The following is a 17,497-nucleotide window of genomic DNA, read 5'->3' on the forward strand; positions in this document are numbered from 1 at the left end:
CTTTCCCTCGAGATAGGGAAATCATTTATCCAGACCGAGACGCCACAACAGCGGTTGTTGGGGGAATAAACCATCAAGCAGAAATAGGAGGCTTCAGTCTCTAGGCAACCTCAGCAGCCTGAGGCCGGACGGGATGTGGCAGAGGCCCCTTTTAGGGGCCGTCACCAATTTCCATCCTTTTGGTAACAACACCAAGAATGTTCCCTTTGTTTCCTTCCTCCCAGAGGGGTTTTGCAACAAGTGATCAAGTGTGGTAATCATTCTATCTGTTAAAAAAAGTTGTACATAAAAATAGTAACCCTTTCGCTCCAAGGTACTGTTATAAAAACTGAGAAATATGGATGGTCTCTTACTGAGGAGTTGCTGTGTGTCTGAAGTAAGTTTGCAGCAATCTATTAACTTGTTGCTTGGATTTAACATGATTCAATGAAGCATGGGCAGGTAAAATTTACATTTGTTTTAATCTTTTGATAGATGCTTGCTATTTGTGCATGTGTTTTAAAATATCTATTGATTTTGTGTTCCAGCTACCACAAAGCTGACCTCTAACTAAAAGGGTTTCGACCTGAAACGTTGACTCTAATTTCTCTCCACGGATGTTACATGGCCTGCTGAGTTTTTCCAGCATTTTCTGTTGTTATTTCGGATTTCCAGCATCTGCAGTATTTTGCTATTGACCTTTTTAGTTATTGATGTACTTTAAAAAAAATAATCAAGGATGCAAAGTTAGGAGTCTGGGTGACAAGAGCAGAATAAATCTTTGCTGATTCAGAGCAATAAATGTGGAGTAATACGGTTAAACTCTAATTCAGATTAAGGACTCCTGGTCTGCCTGGTGACTCGTGACTCATGGTCTCCACAGGTGCTGCCTGACCTGCTGAGTATTTCCAGCATTTTCTGATTTTTATTAAAGACTCCTGGATTCTGCTGCTCCACTAACTGGCATTTTGGGCCCAGCAAAAAGAGCTGGGAACACTCAGAATTCGTTATAACAACAGAAAACGCTGGAAAAACTCGGCATGACCAGGCAACATCCGTGGAGAGAGAAATAGAGTCAACGGGCTGGATTTTGCTACGGGGGCGGGTTGGAGGTGGGAAACCCACATTCGGGCTTGTTGTCCCGCCTCCATGGAGATGTGGCCAACCCACTGGATATTCCTCTGATTGACCTTGTTGAGCCCGCCCTGTGGGCTCAGCAGGCCAATTGAGGGCCACCCGGCAACAGGTGACGTCAGAGATTGACATTTCATCTGTCAAAAGCTTTTGGCAGATGAAATATCAGTGTTTAGCAGCTGTTTGAAGCTGTCAAGCACTGAAAAACTGCTAATTCAGCCTCAGTCCTTTCTCAGGATAACTTTAAAATCATTTTGCTGCAGAAACCAAGAAGCTGATTTTTTTTTTTAAATCGGAGCTTCTGTGGTTCTTGCAGCCGACTCCCGACACCGGAATGCAGGACTCCTGTAAAGGTAAGTAAAAGTAAGTTAAACTTATTTAAACACTTTAAATACTTGCAAAACACTTACCTTTGCACTCCTGCACCCCTCACTCACCTGAACACTGGGCATCTCGACCCCCCCAAGACCTCAGACCCACGTCCCGCCTCGAAAACTTTTCGTGGTTTGGAGCTGTCGGGAAGCCCACAAACCAGCAATAAAAATCGCGAATAGGCAAAAAACTACCTGTTAACTACCTGTTAACAGGCAGTTTAATTGCCTTTAATCCCTTCCCGCCTCTGGGAGTCGGGTTCCAGCACTTGTCGGCAACCGGACTCCTATGAAATTGACATGGAGGCGGGTTGGAGGCGGGATGGGGTCGGGACCCCCGGATCTCCGATTTTTATCGCCCGCACGCCTCCAACCCGACTCCAGGGACTTAGGAAAATCCAGCCCAACGTTTCAGGTCGAAACCCTTCGTCAGGACTGACACAAAGGGAGGGTCATAGACCAGATCCTTGCTTGGGCAGCAAAGTCCGGAAGAGGCAGGGGTGGTTATGCATGCTACAATTCAGGGAATTGTGAATGATGAGGTAGAACATTCTGAGGTGGGGATGGAGCTGTGTATGGACAGCACAAGTAGAGGCAAAGGGAGAGTTGAAGATGAATACAGACATTATGGCCTAGAAATTTGATGGCGCAGTGCCCGTTTTACGGGCATTAAATGACCTCCTAAGAGTCCAATATGACGGGCAAGAAGTGCCCATTTCCAGGTGGAAGTGTGGAACCCGCCCTGTTGGATTGAGCTTCTGCGGTGGCATCTGGAGCAATGCCAGAAGAATTTAAGAGTGAATGTGTTATTTAAATTAGGTTCCGGTTTTGGTAGGCCTCAGCGTCTGACTCGCCGCATGCTGAACTCGACCAGTGCTACTTAAAGGGTTCCTGCAGTACTTGCTGGAGGAGAAGGGCACTGCACAGGAGGCCATATCCACAGCAGATGTTCAAGGAGATCTTCTCCGACCTCAACTTCACCGAGGAGCAATTTCTGAGGCACCTTCGCTTCATAAAGGAGGCTGTTCCCGAGCTATGTCATCTGCTGCAGCCACAACTTGAGCCTCGCACTAGGGCATGGACAGCACTGCCTGTGACTGTCGGTCACCGTGGCCCTTAACTTTTATGGCACATGCTCTTTCAGGCTGCAACAGGTGACGTCAGCGATATCTCCCACTTCGCAATCCACAGTTGCATCCGTGAGGTCACCGAAGCTCTCTACTCAAGGAGAAACATCTACATCTCCTTCCCTATGGACAGAGCGAAGCAGGTCAAGAGAGCACTCGGCCGCATCCACATGGTGGGCTTCCCCAGGGTACAAGGTGTCATAGGCTGCACCCAGATTGCCTTGCATGCTCCTTGGCATCTTTATCGATCATAAGAGATTCCACTCCCTCAATGTCCAGCTGGTTTGCAACCACAGCCAGCGCGTCATACAGTTCTGTACCCGATAGCAGTCATGACTCTTTGAGCATGCAACAGTCCTCTGTGCCACCTTTATTCCAGCCAGGCTGTCAAGTTGCAGGCTGGCTACTTGCCGACAAGGGCTATCCCCTCCGAACATGGCTCATGACTCCTGTTAGGAATCTGGGCACCGCTGTAGAGCTAGCCTACAAGAGCCGTGCCATCACGAGCAAATAATTAGCAATGCTTCCACTGCCTGGACCATTCCGGATGAGCTTTGCAGTACACCCCTGAGCGGGTATCCAGGTTTGTGGTCAGTTGCTACATGCTGCACAAAATTTGTCACCATGAGCGACCAGCTCTCACCATCACCTGGCAATGAGGAGAGCAGGAGCATTACAAGGAGGAGAGGCGTCAGCCCCCCTAGCTGCCAGAGCTCTGAGACCAGCTCATCGAAGAGCGCTTCACCTAAATAATCCCTCCCATCCCCAATATACAAACAGTCCCACAACCCTTAGCACCACCCTTGCTACCACCGTCCGATTGCCTTCCTACAGTCCAGCCTTATGGGTCTTGTCCCCACTTCACCACGGAGATAAACACCAACACCAAATCCCGAACAAACAAATTTATCAAACAACTCAATTCCATCTCTATCTAACAGTTACCAGAAGTAATTATGAATCAACCTTGTGCCGGCACTTTGTGCCTGTCTAGCGGCTCCTTTTCCTATCCTAGTGCTCCCATAAAATGTTTCCCCAGTGGTTACACTTGCGAGGTGGAAGGTGTTGAGCTTTGATTGAGGACACTTCAATTGCCTGTGGTGGGCGACTTCGAGCAGCTGTGGGCCTAGAGGATGCAGCTGTAAACTGCAGCATCTCGGTGTGGGCCCGGCCAGTCTGGCCCAGCTGGCTGTGTGGCACTAACTAGGGCACTGGCAGAGGAGTTGGCGGGGGGGGGGGAACAGGCATACTGTCATCTGAGAGAGGACAGCAGGTGCCGCTCCCTTTTGGAGCCACGGTCACTCTCCTGGGACTGCGCCTCAACATTGCTGCGGCTCTGTGAGAACAGAGTGCAGGACTGCGGTGACACTGTGGAGGCCCCTTGCAACGCTGGCCCCCAGAGCCAAGGTGACAACCGTTAGAGCTTCTATGACAGCATTGTGAGCTGTCAGAGGCATCAACAGAGGCTCCATCACGGTGGACTCCACTGTCGTGTTGATGGAGCTGACCACTGTTGGACAGAACAGTCTCCATGCTGTGCGCAAAGCCTTGACACAAGTTGGAGCTGGACTCCTCCATGCTCTACGACATTGTGCGCAAGCTCTTCAGGTTAATCCTTTTAGATTTTCTGCCTGAGCTGCAGATGTCCTCGTCCTTTTGTGACCTGGCATTGTGGAGGATCCTTCAACTGAATTTAATCCCCTCCTCCTCAACTATCTGTTTTCACATTTTGGCTGTCTGATACCAGTGATGTCACCCGTGGCTTCTTCCATCTGGTGCTTTGTGTAATGTGTGACTCATTGTATCTTTTCATGTGGAATTTCTTACGCCATTAATATTAATAATTGATATATTTTCAGCATATTTGTGGCTGCCCCATATTAAAGACTACAGTGAGTCAATCATACAAAAGGATAGTTTTAGAAAATCAGGCAGGTAATAAGTGCAGCTAGGCATTCCCATGTATTTGTACATGTTAAGAATTTTTTTAACTATAGATACATACCACCTATTGAATGAATTGTTCACAACGCTGCAGGGTGCAGGTGACACAGGCACATATTCTCTCTGTTGTGAAGCTGGCAGTCTCTATTCATTCTTATTGTTTCATTACTCTTTTATCTGTCAAGCCAAACTTCCCCTTAGGTTCCCCCCTGCCCCAGCCCTGAATTCGCATCTTTCTCTAGTTTCTCTCCTACTGCCCCTCATGCCCTCTCCGAGCTCATCTTGTCCATTAGACCCATCTCCTACTCGCTCAACCCTATTCCCACCAAACTGTTGACAACCCAACTTACCTTCCTGGCCCCCATGTTAGCTGATATTGTTCACTGTTCCCCCTCATCAATAACTGTCATCCCCCCCCCTTCAAATCTGCCATCATCTCCCCTCTCTTTAAAAAAAACACACCCTTGACCCCTCTGTCCTTGTAAACTGCCGCCCCATCTCAAACCTGCCTTTCCTCTCCAAAGCACTTGAACGTGTGCTTGCCTCCCAAATCGGTGCCCACCTTTCCCACAACTCCATGTTTGAATCCCTTCAGTCAGGTTTCTGCCTATCCCTGCTCATCCTTCTCAACCTGCCTGCAGCTTTTGACATGGTTGACTACACCAACCTCTCCTCCTCTTTCATCCAGCTGGGTGGGACTGCCCTTGCCTGGTTCCATTCCAATCTATCCAATCGTAGGCAGAGAATCACCTGCTATGGCTTCTCTTCCCGCTCTCGCACCATTACCTCTGGAATCTCCCCTATTCCTTTCGGCGACATCATCCAAAACACGTCAGGTTCCACATGTACGCTGACGGCACCCAGCTCTACCTCACCACCACCTCTCTCAACCCCTCCACTGCTGCTGAAATTTCATGCTGTTTGTCCGACATCCAATACTGGACGAGCGGAAATTTAATCCAACTAAATATTGGGAAGACCGAAGCCATTGGCCGTGATTTCCCCTACCTCGGTGGGTCCGTGGCGGATGACGTCGGTGGTGGGTCCAGCCCGCTGTCCAAAATGATGTTCCCCTGATTGGGACCACGCGCAAATTGATTTTGACAGTTGTGCTGTCAGCATTCTACAGCACTGAGGTGCTGCAAACACTGACAAGCACTGCACAGAGGTGCACGACTGCACCCAGGCTCTCCCATCACTCCCTCCATATGCTTATGGAGGGAGTCACAGCACACAGGGAGGTTCTCTTCCCTTCCAATGGACGGAAGAGACCTCCCCAGGAGACCAACACAGCCTGGTTTCACATTGCACAGGAGGACACGAGCAATGATGTCGTCAGGAGGACCAGGCTGCAGTGGCGCAAACCTTTCAATGATCTCAGTAGATCACAAAACGTTACTGCAAAGTCACACTCAGCCTCATCCTGCTGTGCCTCTTATCACATCCCCATCACTCTGCCTTCCCTACCCTACTCCTGCACATCCTAATACCAACTTAACTTGCACCTCCACCCATCCCTCTATAGCTACTTTATCACTTCCCTATCTCACTAGCCACCCCTCACACTCACCCTCATCCTAGCCAAATCATACCAACTAACATCACACAAGGGTAGCCACTTGGGTGTTTTATGCAATATTCATGTAAAGTTTCTGTTAATGTGGTGTCAAACATCGAAACCTTTATTTTTAACACTTTGCGTTCTTGGACAGATCTGTGTGCACCTTTGGAAGTGGCTTGGTGAGTTGCAGTGAATGGTGAGACATAACGGTACCCCCCACCGCCCCCCCCCCTGCAATGGTGACGAGTGTGCAAGGAATGGCTTGGACATTGTAGGGATGCTTTATGGTGTTGGTGTGGGGTGGTACTAACCTGGTGCATCATGTGACAGCCAAGGTGTACAGCATCAAATGAAGTAAATCTGGCCATGGTGAGGCCATCCTTGGCATCCTGGGCAGCATGCGGTCAGGTGCTGATGCCCTGTGTCCTGTGCAGCACCAGTTGATTGTGGAGAAGGTTGGTGTTGTTGGTGCTGCTGGTGTGCCTGGTGCTGCTGGTGTTGGGGCTGATCATGGTGGGATTCTGAGGACCAAGGTGAGATAGTTTCAAGGGCACTGATGCTGATGTAATAGATGGCAGGTGAAGTAGAGATGACAGAGGCGATCTGTCAATAGGGGGAGAGGTTGTTCTAATGAGGTGACACCGGATACAGAGTTTGCCCCAAACACTTGCAACCTGCATAAAGCTCAATCTGTCTTCCAAATGGAGTAACCAGCAGCTTCTGAGTTTGGAAAGTGAACAGCTGTGAGATGGAAGCTTTTATAGCACATTTGTAGCTGTCAAGTAATGAAATGATTCCATGGTCATACAACTCCTAACCTCCTTACCTGTTGTGATCCCCGAGCAGCATGGACCCCGTGGGCGACCTCGTAAAAAGGTAAGGTGAGCTCAAAATACTTTTTAATGGGCTGTTAACAAGGTCATAATGACCTGAATTGCCTCCCCCGCCGCTGCGTGTCAGGTCTGTTCAGCCCTGACAGACCCGACATTTGGGAAAGTCGCGTGGCGGCGGGTTGACAGCGGGGTCCCGTCCCGCTGTCAAAAATGTTTTTTTCCCACCCGACCCGCCACCGAACACGCCCGCTGACCCCCCGAAAAATTCCTCCCATTGTCTTCGATCCATGCCACAAACTCTGTTCCCTAGCCATCAACTCCAACCCTCTCCCTGGCTACTGATGCTGAACCAGACCATTTGCACCCTTAGCGTCCTATTTGACCCTGAGGTGAGCTTTTGATCCAATATCTGCTCCATCACCAAGACTGCCAACTTCCCCCTCTGTAGCATTGCCCGTCTCCACCCCTGCCTCAGCTCATCTGCTGCTGAAACCCTCATCCATGCCTTTACTGCCTCTAGACTCGACTATTCCATCGCTCTCCGGGCTGGTCTCCCATCTTGCACCCTCTGTAAACACTGCTGCCTGTATCCTAACTTGCATTAACCCATCACCCCTGTGCTCACTGACCTACATTGGCTCCCAGTACAGCAATACCTTGATTTTAAAATTCTCATCCTTGTTTTCAAATCCGTCCATGGCCTCGCTCTTCCCTATCTCTGTAACCTCTTCCAGGCTTACAACCCTCTGAGATCTCTGCACTCCTCCAATTTCTGGCCTCTTGCCCATCCCTGATTTTAATCGCTCCACCATTGGCGACTGTGCCTTCAGCTGCCATGCTCTAAGCTCTGGAATTCCCTCCCTAAACCTCTCCACCTCTCTACTTCTCTCTCCTCCTTTAAGATGCTCCTTAAAACCCAAGTCTTTCAACAAACTTTTGGTCACCTGTCCTAATATCTCCTTATGTGACTTGGTGTCAAATTGAGTTTGATAAAGCTCCTGTTAAAGGTGAGTTGTTGTTGTGTCCCTTTTTACATTCTCCTTTAATCTCTTCCATGCTTTCATTTTCTCCCTCATTCTCTCTTCCTCTACACTATGTCTGTCTCTTTCACCTTTCTTTACTCTTTCTCTGTCTTACTGGCTCTCTCTTTCCTCCTCTTCCCGCCTCTCTTCCAGATGGCCAGCCAGGCAAGCTGGCGTGACAACCACATTATCTTAACACAGTCCTCAGACTGGAGCTGAACCATCCTCATTATACTGCCACAGAATGTCTAAGCTGAAACTCCGACTCTGTCCCTGTTCCATTTATATCTAATTTTTGAACATCGGAAAAAGGTGGAAACTTTGACCACAGCTGATCTGAATTTAGTGCAGTCAGAAAGTGCCAAGCCATAATGGTGTGCTGTTACTTGATTCATTGAGTGATAAATGGCAGTTGGAAAGGTTACCTGTAAACATCTGACATGATTCTCTGACTATATAAGCTGTGTCTTTATGCATTTCTCCACTTCACCTGAAGAAGGAGCAGCGCTCCGAAAGCTTGTGATTTCAAATAAAGCTGTTGGACTATAACCTGGTGTTGTGTAACTTCCTACATTGATTCATTGACTCACTAACATTGTATCAGACCATACAGGTCATCGGCCATCTTGGCAATGGTATGCAATGGTCATCTTGGAAACCTAAGCAGCAATAAAAATCAAAGTATTTAACACCCTTTTATTTGGCTTTTTCTCTCCTTTCCGTTCGAACGGTTTTAAAGGTGACTTGCCCTGTGCATGCTAGAGGAGCCCTTTGGTTCCAAAGCCCTGGTGACAGAGCTGACTGCTTTTGAGAATTCCTTTCAGCTTTCTCCCCAGTTAAACAAATACAAAAATACACAAAGACCCTTCCTATTCTACATTGCACGGAACAGTTTACTGATCAGTCCTTGCCTTTGTGCGAATAATTGAGTTTCTTTATGGCTGATGTGAGTTTATTTAAATAGGATCTATTTGTTTACGAAAGGTTGTGGACAGGTAGAAGAAGCTTGCTGCAGCAACCTGTCATCAGCATTTTGTTTCTCCAGCCTCTCTCAGGAAAATCAGGTTTTGCATTGACGCTGTTCTCAGCAGATTGCATTTGCACCTGGAGGGAGCAGAACTGTACCAGTGACAAGAGGAACTGCTATTCTATACCAGCACAGTAAGACGGAAAGGCAAAGATAGTTAGAGAGGTGTGCACAGACAAGAAGAGAAAGAGATAGAGTTAAAGAGAGAGAGAGAGAGACACACACACTCACATAGGCAAGAAGAGGCACAAAGACGGAGAGAGAGAGAAACGAGGAGAGAAAGATTGCAAAACCAAGACAGAAAGGGAGACACAGACAAAGAGGTGAGAAGAAAAAAGCACAGAGAGAGAAAGAAAAACAGAGGGGGACAAGGTGAGAAAGAAAAAAGCACACACTTGTCTCGAAGAGGCAGAAAAAGCAAAACAGCTAGAAAAAGATCGAGACAAGACAAGAGAGACACACACAGGTGGATAAACAGATAGGGAATCAAAAACAAAGGCCCAGATAGAAACACAGGGCTAGAAACAGCTGGCGAGTGTAAGAGAGATACATGTACACATAAAGATTGAGGCGAGGAGGTCAAGAGAGAGCGACATCGACTCAAAGAGGCAAAGGCAGAAAGTAAAAGTGAGAGCTAGAGGAAATAGAACATTATCAGGCACAAACTGCTGAACAAGGACCGGGGACAGAACATTATCGTCGGAGCAGAAGTTTACAGCTGAGTTGTGACCCTACGCACCCAAAGGAGCCTAGTAAGTGATTTGCATGTAACAACAGGTAAATAAAAGAGAATCAGTTAAACAGAGATGGTTCGGTGAGTAAATGCAACAAATGATGTGGTACAAAACCATACAGACTAGAAAGGTCCCGGGTTTGATAAATGGTCTGTGTTGAGTTGCTTGACCACAGTCAGGGTGGATGGCGGGGTACTATGATTGATCTCAATGCTGGGCTAGAACAAGGAAAAATTAGCCAGATTCCCATTCCTGATTGCTGAAAGTATACGTATATGATGTTGGGTGAGGACGAAATTGGGCTTGAATAGTGATGCCCACTCCCGCACGTGTCAAATACCCTGCTGCGACTCTCCGTCTAGGCTCTCACATGAAGAATAACCACTTGGGTGAGCTATCGAAGGGATGCTGATGCCTGAGGATCTACTGTTGGCTACTGGGTCCGAAGAGGTAATAGGAGTGTAATCCTATTTGGGAACCATTGTGAGTGGCTTTTTTGCCATATTAGAGCTAAGTTTTAAAATCATTAAAAAACTGAAACGGGTATTTTGCAGTAAACTTTGTCGTAATGCAAGTTGTCTGTAGCTTTGGACCAGGGTTTGGCATTTGGTGCTTTTTGTGAAAGCTGGCTTGATTACCCACAATTGTAATTAGAAACCATGCCTCCTGATACCAGATTATCAATTGAACAAACAGCGTTATATATTTATAGCCTCTTTTTGAACTGAACAGCTGATATATTCTGGGTGAAAATATCACTCCGGACCATATTGGCAGATTAATGCGCAAGAGTACTCTGCGATCTATATAATACAAAAATATGAAAATCTGTCTTAGATATTGGGGGTAAAATGTAACTTCGGTGAAGTATAAAACAGGTGGCAATGGATCAACTGCCCGTTATACACCTCCTCTGATTTTCTGTTCCGTAATAGTAATAGTTGGGGATTTCAACTACCCTAACATCAACTGGGATAGAATCAGTGTAAAAGGTGTAGAGGGCGCAGAATTCTTAAAATGCATTCAGGAGAACTTTTTTAGCCTGTACATAGGAAGCTCAACATGAGAGGGGGCGGTTCTGGACTTCGTTTTAGGGAATGAAGCTGGGCAGGTGGAAGGGGTATCAGTGGAAGAGCGTTTTGGTGGTAGTGATCATAATTCAGTTAGATTTAGCGTAGTTATGGAAAAGGACAAAGATAGATCAGGAGTAAAAGTTCTCGATTGGGGAAAGGCCAATTTTACTAAGCTGAGATGTGATTTAGCAAAAGTGCACTGCAATCAGCTACTTGAAGGTAAATCGGTAGAGCAGTGGGAGTCATTCAAGGAGGAGATAGTGAGGGTTCAGAGCAAATATGTTCCCTCAAAGAAAAAGGGTGGGACTCCCAAATCTAGAGCCCCCTGGATGTCGAGGAGCATACAGGGTAGGATAAGGCAAAAAAGGGAAGCTTATGTCCGATACCGAGAGCTAAATACTGCAGAAAGCCTAGGAAGTTAGGAAAGCAAAGCGAGGGCATAAAAAAATATTGGCAAGTAAAATCAAGGAAAACCCAAAGATGTTTTATAAATACATAAAGAGCAAGAGGATAACTAAAAGAGTAGGGCTTATTAGAGACCAAAAAGGAAGCTTGTGTGTGGAGACAGAAGACGTGGGTATGGTTCTTAATGAATACTTTGCATCTGTCTTCACTAAAGAGAGGAACAATGCAAACATTGTAGTTAAGGAGGACGAGTGTGAAATATTAGATGAGATAAACATAGTAAGAGAGGAAGTAATAAGGGGTTTAGCATCTTTGAAAGTAGATAAATCGCCAGGGCCGGATGAAATGTATCCCAGGCTGTTAAGAGAAGCAAGGGAGGAAATAGCGAAGGTTCTGACCATCACTTTCCAATCCTCTCTGGCTACAGGTGTGGTGCCAGAGGACTGCTAATGTTGTACTGTTGTTTAAAAAGGGAGAAAGGGATAGACCGAGTAATTACAGGCCAATCAGCCTAACCTCGGTGGTGGACAAATTATTGGAAAAAAATTCTGAGGGACAGTATTAATCGACATTTAGAAAGGCACAGATTAATCAAGGACAGTCAGCATGGATTTGTTAAGGGAAGGTCGTGTCTGACTAACTTGATTGATTTTTTTGAGGAGGTAACAAGGAGGGTTGATGAGGGTAGTGCATTTGGTGTAGTCTACATGGATTTTAGCAAGGCCTTTGACAAGGTCCCACATGGCAGACTGGTCAGAAAAGTAAAAGCCCATGGGATCCAAGGGAAAGTGACAAGTTGGATCCAAAATTGGCTCAGTGACAGGAAGCAAAGGGTAATGGTCGACGGATGTTTTTGTGACTGGAAAGCTGTTTCCAGTGGGGTTCTGCAGGGCTCAGTATTAGGTCCCTTGCTTTTTTGTGGTATGCATCAATGATTTAGACTTCAATGTAGGGGGCATGATTAAGAAGTTTGCAGATGATACAAAAATTGGCCGTGTGGTTGATAGTGAGGAAGAAAGCTGCAGACTGCAGGAAGATATCAATGGACTGGTCAGGTGGGCAGAAAATTGGCAAATGGAATTTAATCCAGAGAAGTGTGGGGTAATGCAGTTGGGAAGGGGCAAGAAGGCAAGGGAATGCACAATAAATGGTAGGACACTGAGAAGTGTAGAGGAACAGAGGGACCTTGGAGTGCATGTCCACAGATCCCTGAAGGTAGCAGGATAGGTAAATAAGGTGGTTAAGAAGGCATACGGGATACTTTCCATTATTAGCCGAGGCATAGAATATAAGAGCACGGAGGTTATGCTAAAACTGTATAGAACACTAGTTAGGCCACAGCTAGAATACTGCGTGCAGTTCTGGTCACCACATTACAGGAAAGATGTGATTGCACTAGAGAGGATACAAAGGAGATTTACGAGGATGTTGCATGGGCTGAGGAATTTTAGCTATGAGGAAAAATTGGATAGGCTGGGGTTGTTTTCTTTGGAACAGAGGAGGCTGAGGGGAGACCTAATTGAGGTGTTTAAAATTATATGGAGCCGAGATAGAGTGGATAGAAAGGACCTATTTCCCCTAGCAGAGAGGTCAATAACCAGGAGGCATAGATTTAAAGTAATTGGTAGAAGGATTAGAGGGGAGTTGAGGAGAACTTTTTTCACCCAGAGGGTGGTGGGGGTCTGGAACTCACTGCCTGAAAGGGTGGTAGAGGCAGAAACCCTCGCCACATTTAAAAAGTACTTGGATATGCACTTGAAGTGCTGTAACCTACAGGGCTACGGACCAAGAGCTGGAAAGTGGAATTAGGCTGGATAGCTTTTTCGACCGGCTCAGACACGATAGCGGGCTGGATTTTCATTCAGCAGTCGGGAAGGAGGCGGGACTACAACTTTCGGGTTTTAGTCCCGCCTCCATTCACGTCCGGCCAATCCACGCGATTTTCCCTTGATTGACCTTGTTGAGCCCGCCCAGCGGGCTCAGCAGGCCAATTAAGGGTCACCCGGCAACAGGTGACATCACAGACTGAAATTTCATCTGTCAGACTCCGTTAGAACTCTCACCGGCACTGAAAGCTGAAGGCTGTCACTTTTGACAGCTCGTGGCCATTCTGCTTTCAGTGCCGGCTGAATGATGGACTCCCGACGCCTAGAGGAAGAAAGGCTGTTAAGGTAAGTACAGGTAATTTAAACTTCTTTACACACTTTAGACACACCAAACACACTTACCTTTGCACTCATGCACCCATCACTCACCTGAACACTGACATCGCGACCCCTCCAAGTCCTTCAACCCGACGGCCCGACTCCTCGAACTTGACGTGGTTTGGAGCTGTCGGAAATCCCTCACGACACCTCTCAAAATAGGGATTAGGCTAAAAACTGCCTGTTAATTACCTGTTAACAGGCAGTTAATTGGCACTAATCCCTTCCCGCCTCAGGTAGGCAGGTCCCAGTGCAGGGCAGGTACCCGCCTCCTTTGAAACTTACGTGGAGGCGGGTTTTGGGCGGGATGGTGTCGGGACCCCCGAATTCAGGATTTTAGCCCCCCCGCAAGCCTAAAAGCCCGCCTCACAGCACACTGAAAATCTAGGCCGATGGGTCGAATGGCCTCCTTCAGTGTCATAAATTTCTATGATTAATGTCCCATCTGAAATGTGGCATCTGCGCTGAGGTGTCAGCTCAGGTTATGTGCTTAAGCCTATCGGGGGACTTTAACCCTCAACCTTCTGATTTACAAGCATGAGTGCTACTGAGTCAAGCTGACACATGTTAGGAATAAAAACAGAAAATGCTGGCAATACTCAGCAGGTCAGGCAGCATCTGTGGAGAGCGAAACAGAGTTAACGTTTCAGGTCGATGACCTTTTGTCAGAACTCACTTGTTAGAGATGTTTACATCGTGTTTTTATTACTTTACAGATAGGCTTTGTATTTTATACTGAAAGTACTCCCCTCTTGCATTAAGCTTCCTTCTTTAAGGACATATGGAAGTGACAACCTCAAAGTTTGTTATCTCGTGAGACATAGACGTTGATTAATGGCAGTGTTTTGTCTTGTCCATCTGTGAATCATTTGGGAATTGAAAGCAGAATGGTGACGCATCTTCTTATTTACTCAGGTGTGGTCAGTGGCTCAATCCTGAGTCTCATCTATTCGTGGGGTCCTGTGATGAGTTAAAAGAAAGCATAAGAGATCAAACATATAAAAAAACAAAAGTTTACAACCGAGGGAACAAAATGTGCTGGGGTATATTTTCTTGAGAATGAAAAACAAAAAAAAGAGGAAGTGGAGTTACCTGATAATTCTAGGATATTGGCACCATTGAGATGGGGAGGAGCCAGTGTAGTATTGATGTGGAGGAACAGTTCATGTATGCCAATGTGTTAATTTCTCCTTTTTGGTTTCAAATATAAATCTATGAAAAAACAAAATGGATAAAATAATGAAAAGGGTCCCTGAATTCCACAAGACCGATTACACGTGTTTTGTGGCCCTGAAATGGGACTGGTGTCTACCAATGCACTGCAACGCTGACTCCACCAGAATTTAAACCACTGGTGCTTCTGAAGCACAAATCTTATGTAAAATATAAGTGCTGTTCTGGGAGTGCTTGGAATTAGAGCGCATAATTTCAAGGAGACTGACTTCCAAACCCTCCTGGGTGAGATTGAGAAAGAAGAGAGAGATTGCTAGCTCTCCTTGGGGTAGAAGCCCCAAGAAAGTGTGTCTGGTTCCTTGACTAAGTTGCCATTCTACATATGTGAGCCTAGACAGTGAATATTGGCAGATTATTTGACTGAGAAGGACATCACAGCCGAGCCTGATTTTGTTTTCATTCAACATACCCTTTAGGAACATAGGAACAGGAGGAGGCCATTTAGCCCCTCGAGCCTGTTTCGCCATACAATGAGATCATGGCTGATCTGTGACCTTAACTCCATATACGCGCCTTTACCCCATGTCATTATTACCTTTATTTAACAAAAATCTATCAATCTCAGATTTAAAATTAGCAATTGACTCCGCATCAATTGCCGCTTGCGGAAGAGAGTTCCAAACTTCTCCCACCCTTTGTGTGTAGAAATGTTTGCTAATTTCACTCCTGAAAGGCCTGGCTCTAATTTTTAGACTATGCCCCCTTGTCCTAGACTCCCCAACCAGCGGAAATAGTTTCTCTCTATCTACCCTATCTGTTCCCCTTAATATCCTGAAAACTTTGATCAAATCACTCCTTAACCTTCTAAATTCCAGGGAATACTTTTTTGCTCCTTTTTCTCTTTCTCTTTCCATCTCTCTTCCTTCCCCTCCCCCCGAGAAACAAACCTACACAAAATCCAGTAGAGGGTTCCATGTTGCAAATAGAAGCAGGAACTGTGGTTGATTTTCTATTCCTCCAATCCAATAGTTGAAGCCAATTGAAGCAGTCTGCCCTGGTAAATGTCAGCTAACCTAGCGCAGACCCTAGACCTTTCTGGTGTGCCTGGCTGAGTAGCGAATCAATACTAAGCCAGAAGGGTTTAATTTTTTTTTTTTTTTAATTTGCCCTTTGTCCAGATTGGAAAGTGTTTTCACAGCAAGTTACTGAGCATGAAACATTTACACACTGAAGTGCTGAGACTGAAACATTTATGCACTAGGCGCTAAGCCAAACATATTTGTGTAAACTATTCTTGTATAATTTGCCATTCTGAAAGCCTGTTTATTGATGAGGAGTGTTTCATTGTCTATTTTGAATATATTTGCTTAGAAGCTGAGTCTTTTTTATTGTTTGACCTCTCACGGGAGTGGAGTTCAAAAGTCAAATGGCTAATGCAAGTGAAGCTGATTTGCATAAAGTAACCCGTTGTGTGAATACTCCAACCGACTGTAAATGCGCAGCAAAAGAAGACAATTTAATTTGGGTTGAGAGTGGAAGGTGCTTGCTTTCCAAAAGTGTCTCTCTTTTGTTTTCTGATGTTTGTACGTGTAACTCCAAGTTTACGGACCACATAGCAATGACAAAAACAACGTTAATTCTGAGGATTGAATTGCAGAACGACCTACATACAGCACTGAGCAAACAGGTATGGACTCGTTCAGGAGCTTGTAAGACAATGCATACCACTTCCTTTGTAAAGAGCGGGTGTCTTAAAGGGAATTCAGGCCACCGTTTAAAATATTGGCCAGTGTACAGTTGTTACACGGTGGCATAGTGGGTTATTCCAAAAGGAAGGGAAAACTCATAAATTCTGAAATCGTAAGTGGCTAATGAGGTAAACTCTGTATCTCCCTCTTCGCCATTTATTTTGTTTACAGTACAAACAAAAACATTCATTGAAAGAGTTCAGCTTTGTTCTGACATCCGTACTTCATTTCTTAAAATGAGAAACCATGGGGAAGGGCCACGGTCCATTATGTAGGACACTACCAAAATTCAAAAGAGGAGAGGTGAGGCAAATCCAAGAAGTACTGAAAACTCATTAGTTTAGGTTTATAAAACCGAGCGAGATTGCTGGAGAAAGAAAAGACTGATGGAGATGAGGGGTTGCACATTTTTGCGATCTTGGCAAAGAATGAGTTAGAGCAACAGATGATATGATGAGTCTCAATTTCAACAATGAGGATGTAGGGAGTAGGATCAGTGCATAGTAGCACTTTGGAACTTGGGAGGAACAAGACAGGGAAGCTCAGAGAACAGGAAACCTAACCTAATATGGAGGTGAGGGAAGGCATAAAAAGGGAAATTAGAGAAGCGTGCGATAAGAGCACAGCTGTCATCATGGGTGACTTTAATTTACATATTGATTGGACTACCCAAATTAGTAAAAATTCTGAGGAGGAGGAATTCCTGGAATGTTTTCGGGACGGTTATCTGGACCAATATGTCGAGGAGCCGACTCGAGATCAGGCCATTTTAGACTGGGTATTGTGCAATGAGAAGGGACTTATCAGCAATCTTCTTGTACGAGGCCCCTTGGGTCAGAGCGATCATAATATGATCGAGCTCTCAGTCGAGATGGAGAGTGAGGAAATTGAATCAGAGACTAAGGTCCAGAACTTAAATAAAGGGAATTACGAGGGTATGAGACGGGAATTGGGTAAGATTGATTGGGTGGTGTTTCTGGGGGGATTGACAGTGGATAGACAATGGCAAGCATTCAAAGATAGAATGGAAGAATTCCAGAACATGTTTATACCGGTTTGGCATAAAAATAAACCTAAAAAGGTGACTCAACCGTGGATAACGAGGGAAATTAGGGACAGCATAAAATCAAAAAAAAGGGCATATCAACTGGCAAAAAAAAGC

General features: G+C 45.8%; 1 protein-coding gene and 1 long non-coding RNA gene across 4 annotated transcripts in view; one reads left to right on the forward strand and one right to left on the reverse strand.

Moving 5' to 3' along the window:
* The first annotated feature begins 9,053 nt into the window (after positions 1–9,053).
* LOC147111241 (uncharacterized) overlaps positions 9,054–17,497 on the forward strand; it is a 63,618-nt gene continuing 55,174 nt past the window's right edge. The window contains exon 1 of one of the 2 annotated variants that reach the window (XM_086001953.1): positions 9,054–9,750. The gene's annotated coding sequence lies outside the window, so the exon portion shown is untranslated. Of the gene's footprint in view, positions 9,751–16,071; positions 16,275–17,497 lie in introns of those variants that run through there. The other variant, XM_086001952.1, reaches the window with a different exon arrangement.
* LOC147111242 (uncharacterized) overlaps positions 14,115–17,497 on the reverse strand; it is a 29,464-nt gene continuing 26,081 nt past the window's right edge. The window contains exons 1-3 of one of the 2 annotated variants that reach the window (XR_015080070.1): positions 15,539–15,675; positions 14,507–14,626; positions 14,115–14,374 (exon numbers count right to left, since the gene is read on the reverse strand). This is a non-coding gene — a long non-coding RNA (uncharacterized LOC147111242). Of the gene's footprint in view, positions 14,375–14,506; positions 14,627–15,538; positions 15,676–17,497 lie in introns of those variants that run through there. The other variant, XR_015080071.1, reaches the window with a different exon arrangement.

The sequence above is a fragment of the Somniosus microcephalus genome, chromosome 11, assembly GCF_052327205.1.
Source record: "Somniosus microcephalus isolate GS21.2 chromosome 11, FLI_Smic_1.0, whole genome shotgun sequence".
Classification (NCBI taxonomy): domain Eukaryota; kingdom Metazoa; phylum Chordata; class Chondrichthyes; order Squaliformes; family Somniosidae; genus Somniosus; species Somniosus microcephalus.